The 5,284-nt window shown below is 36.4% G+C and overlaps 1 non-coding gene across 1 annotated transcript; it reads right to left on the bottom strand.

Annotated features, from left to right (window-relative positions):
- Window positions 1-218: 218 nt before the first annotated feature.
- TRNAE-UUC (transfer RNA glutamic acid (anticodon UUC)) lies at window positions 219-292 on the bottom strand. Its single transcript has one exon. It is a non-coding gene; the product is annotated as a tRNA-Glu (tRNA).
- Window positions 293-5,284: the final 4,992 nt, after the last annotated feature.

The raw sequence follows: 5,284 nt of genomic DNA, 5'->3' as shown, positions 1-5,284 counted from the left end.
AATTTGCTCTGCGTTCTTCACGTAAGATTGACGAATACAAATTTGCTATGCTTTCTTCACAGAAAAGTGACGATTCTGTAAACAGAATATCCCCATTCTTAAATAAGGAGCGGTCTTCACGTAAGATTGACGAATACAAATTTGCTATGCTTTCTTCACAGGAGAGTGACGATTCTGTAAACAGAATATCCCGATTCTTAAATAAGGAAATACATCTTTTCCGTTGCCGGGATTTGAACCCGGGTCGCCTGGGTGAAAACCAGGTATCCTAACCGGACTAGACGACAACGGAGATATTAGTATTTGTTGCAGCTACGAATCTCAATAGATATCTTTTCGTCATTAATCCTCGTGCAGTCCAACAGAGCGCAGGGTGAAATACAGAACTGTGATCAGAGTGGCGCAGCGGAAGCGTGGTGGGCCCATAACCCACAGGTCCCAAGATCGAAACTTGGCTCTGATAGTGTTCCCAATCAGATGTGGTTTCTTTTTGTGTTTTGTTTTGAATTTATTCATCAAGAACTGAACTTAAACATCAGATGTGGCTTCTGCTTCGATTTTGTTCTGAATTTATCCTTCCAGAACTGAACTTAAACATGCGTCTGATTTTATTTGTATAATCTGTAGAGACTCTATCCTTTCACAACTGAACTTAAAAGTGCTCCGTTTATCCATCCAGAACTGATCTCAAATGTGCCTCTGTTTTTTGTAATCTGTTCTGTGTGAATTCATCTCATCCATCCAGAACTGATCTCAAATGTGCCTCTGTTTTTTGTAATCTGTTCTGCCTGAATTCATCTCAACCATCCAGAACTGATCTCAAATGTGCCTCTGTTTTTTGTAATCTGTTCTTTGTGAATTCATCTCATCCATCCACAACTGATCTCAAATGTGCCTCTGTTTTTTGTAATCTGTTGTGTCTGAATTCATCTCATCCATCCACAACTGAACGTAATTGCGGGACAGGCGGCGGAGAAGTCGATCTCTGCTTTGTGTCTTGGGTTGGAAGGCCGTTGATCCTGCCAATCACATTATTAGCAAAATATTTACCTTTCCACTTTCACTGTCGCACGATCAAGCACCTAACACCCTATCACGGATGGCTAGGGGAAGGATAATTGCCCCCACTTCACTGAATGTTCGAAATATCCATTGGTTAGTTTCACTCGAGGGTTTTTCCTCCCTAAATTTAAATTTCTCCATTTTTATTTGGTAACTAGCATTTTCCTCTGTTTCAACATTTCTACTTCATGCATTCCCATGTAGTCCTTGCTGTGGTTGAACATCCGTTTGAGTAGAAAGGGGAATGGAATGTAGGACTATGATTAGTTTCAAAATTAAGTACGCTAACCATAATCTTTTTACCATTCCTCTATTTATAACCCATGAGAGCATCTTTTACCCTAGCCATTCAGTGCCATAACACTTACCTTCATCATTTCTTATCATACAATTGACCAAATATTCATGGAGCAAACATACCTAGAACTCCAATTGCAACTAATAAATGTAAACCTATATGCTAGGGTGTATTAGACAATTAGAGGGTTTCGTCTCCACATCTCTCTCTATCATACTCAACCGCTTACAGTAAATTCCCTCCCTTTCGCTGGATATTTGATTACATGTTCACACAATTTGCTTAGTAGGCTCCATGGCGACATAAGGTTGAGAACGACAAATATTACAGTTATTTCATTTTCCTTTGGTTTATACTTGCTTTGCATTAAGCCCTTTAGATTTTTATAATGACAATTATCTTTTCTGTTCCATTCTTTGGGTTCTGGTTTCCATGGATGTGATTTACACAGTGTCTATAAATTGTAAGGGAATGCAACTAGCGGCCCATGCTCGTGTGGCCTCATCGCTGGTGTTTGCAAATGGGTCAAGAATTTCTTTACGCCAGGCACCCAGGTACCAATTTGTATTCTTTGGCTCCATAGTTTTCGTATAAGAATAGTTTCCTAGTGCATGGTTTTCATAATAACCCTTTCTTTTCTTATTTTGGGCATGTCCAAAGACGACTCCAAGCGTTATCTCCTCTTCTTGTATTTTCCAACAGGTAACGTGGTTACAAATTCTTATTTTAGTTACTTTAATGATTTATTTAATTACTAGACCTTACCCCTTCTTCATTCGGGGACTTTGTTCTTACTGTGTTTTTTTTGTATGCTCTCTGACACAGGTACCCATATCTCAATAGCCTATAATTTAAATGCACTATTAATAGGGCTCATTCCTCGATTACGTATATGTCATCCTAAAATTCTTTTCCAGGTCAGTGGAACCTTCTTCGTCTTGCTCAAATATTGGGACCACAAATTTCTATAAAAAACTTTTTGTTTACATTCACTACCAGTAGTAGGGTTTAACATTTACACTGACAGCCCTCATGGCCAAATGTGGCCACTGCCTATGCTGCTACTGAAATTTTCCCAGTTTACGCTTTTCTATTATATTCGCATGTCGGTTCATGACCAACCTTTTCTCGTAATTTGGAAATATGCTTCCATGGCTAGTTCCACTCTATTTTTGGTAATTGAGTTTAGCTGATTGGTCGATTTTGTGAGGACTGAATGTAAGCCCTTAGGCCTATGTTAACTCAACAGACTTTTTTAATAATACATTCATTTCATATGATGTTGTTAATGGGACTGTATTAACAACAATATAATATATTTCCTTCATGCTCTGTCCATATTTCTATGATGATATATTATTTCTATGATGATATATTATGTCTGTGGTGTCCTAATGATTCCAGAACAATTCAATTTATATTACATACTGGTTCACTATTAGTTTCCCCCTCTTCCAGTTTCGCACATGGACAACTATTTTCTTCTTTTTCCTGAGTTAAAAAAAGTAAGGAAAATAAACAAATTATTTTCGTTCTTTTTATCATGCTATAATGTTGGGGTTAACAACATCCCTTAGATGTTAAATTACCACATCTATATTTTAACACAGTTTATAATTCACGTCCTCAAGCATAAGTTATCTTTTGTATTCCTGTATTTTTTGCAAATTCCATCTGTCGATTGTTTTGAGAGGAGCATGACTCCTCAACCACCGGATCTAGTTGTTGTGTTTTCTCCTATTCTCCAAAGTGGTTCGATTGATTGACTATGGGAGGTGCCTCAATCCCCCCTTTAGTTAACCAATGGACCTGTAATAATTTTATTATATTCTTCCTCTATTACTACAGTGAATGCTTAGAAAAAGGGCATTTATACTATTTTTCTAACCTCAATAGGGAACGTCAATTGAAATTATTGTCCTATTTGATACATTTGCATAACATGGTAAGGTCCATACCTCAGACCCTGTTAGGTCCCTATACTTCTAGTGTAGACCCTTATTGTTATTAGTGCAACCCCCTTATTGTATTGTTGTTCCCATGTAGTCCCAATATTGTTATTATTGTGCCCCATAGAAGCCCACTATTGTTATTGTTGTGCCCTTACAATATTATTGTTATGTCTGCTCCAATTATATTGTGACCCCTTAGACTCCTATATATAGAAAGGAGGTCTTCTCATTTGTATCATCGAATTATTATTCATTTGTGTAATGTAAAGGAGGTTTCACCCCCGAAGAGGCTTATTTTGAAGTCGTTGATCTATGTTTTCTTCTATTTTGTGAGTTGGTTGCATAACATTTGGTATCAGAGCTTTGGATTCTAGGGTTTTGCTGCTTCAAACAGGTCATTGTGGAATATTCGCTATCACATTTTTTCTACGAGGCATAATAATATGAAATTAAAACCCATTTGAGATGAAATCATGATGAACCTCGTGACCGAATTTCAGATCGTTTTGTGCTATATTTTCGGAGATATGAGTTGAGGAAGTTAGGATTTTTGCAGGCTCCCGAATTCCATATCAAAGAGGTGGTTGTGGAAACATTAGCGTAGATTTCTCTCTGAGCATCAGATTCAAATTTTGTAAAAATTAACAGAAACAAAATGGAATATAGTTTGTTGGATATCGTTTTTAGGGTCGAAGGTCAAAATAGTGACACATTGTATGTCGTACAAGTTCGCTCTACTAAACTAGTCTATAATCAAGTCATTGTGGGAGATTGGGCATAAGTATTTCTTGGACAATCCAATCTCGATCAAACTTGTGGGGTTAGAAAGAAGACTCAGAGAGATATCACAGGTAGAAATTTCAGAACTTGGAGATTTGAAATTAGAGAGTTACAGTCGTTTAAATATTGAGCTCCTAAAAGAAAGAAAAAGAATGAACACATATTTCATTAAAATTGATTTTTATTTTTATTACAAGGATGTGACTAGAATTGAGTATTTATGTTATTTTGAAAATCTAGATCCACTATTTATTTCCAAATTAAATGAAATTTGTGTTAATGGCTCGAATCAAGAAAATAGAAACACCTAGTAAGCAAAATTGGATGAATGATTTGAAGAATGTGATCGAAGCTAAGATAAATAGTTTTATCTATGCCATGGAAGCTAATATCGATGATATGGAAGCATATTTGAAGAAAGGCATGGAAGATTTGAAAAAATACATGGAAGGTTTGAAGGAAGGTGGGACAAAGATGCTACAAGAAAGGCCTCCTAATGGCAAATAGGTAGTAGAGGAAACTCATGATGAGAAAAAAATAAATGTTAATCACGATTTTGTAGAATCTAACATTGGATTTAAGACCCACCATATTCCAAAGATCAATATGAGGAAGTTTGATGGCAAGGATCCCGTAACATGGATACTACAGATGGAGAAATATTTGATCTCCAAAATGTGCAAAACACATAAAAGGTACGTATTGCAAATTTATATGTAGAACCCAGTCAATTTTCACGGTATCAATCGCTTTGCTCTCGTAAACAAATGGTCACTTGGTCCATTTTTATGGAGGAAATGATAGCACATTATGAGGATACAAAGAGCAATAACTTCTTTAGCCAATTGATAAATCTCAAACAAAAGGGTTCAATGGCAGAGAACATTGAGGACTTTCAAAAATTGAATATTAAGGTAATCGATATTCCATAGGAGCATATGATTGATGTCTCATAGGGACTTTAAAAGATAACATCCAACATGAGGTTCACCTTTGGGAACCTAATTCATTGGAGAAGGAATTCAAAGTGGCAAGAAAAGTCGAAAGAAAAATTATGGCAACAAGGAAGTCTACCACTCATCACTATAAATATGGAAGTATTGTTGCTCCTAGTCTTCCACAACCTACAAGGTTGACACCAAAACAATTGGAAGAAAAAATAGCAAAAGGGCTTTGTTACAGTTGTAATAGA

The sequence above is a fragment of the Pinus tabuliformis genome, chromosome 6 (assembly GCF_031772625.1).
Source record: "Pinus tabuliformis cultivar Carrire ecotype Pingquan chromosome 6, CPIR1, whole genome shotgun sequence".
In the NCBI taxonomy this organism is placed as follows: domain Eukaryota; kingdom Viridiplantae; phylum Streptophyta; class Pinopsida; order Pinales; family Pinaceae; genus Pinus; species Pinus tabuliformis.
Note: the sequence above shows the minus strand (reverse complement) of the source record. Positions and strands in the feature narration are given on the sequence as shown.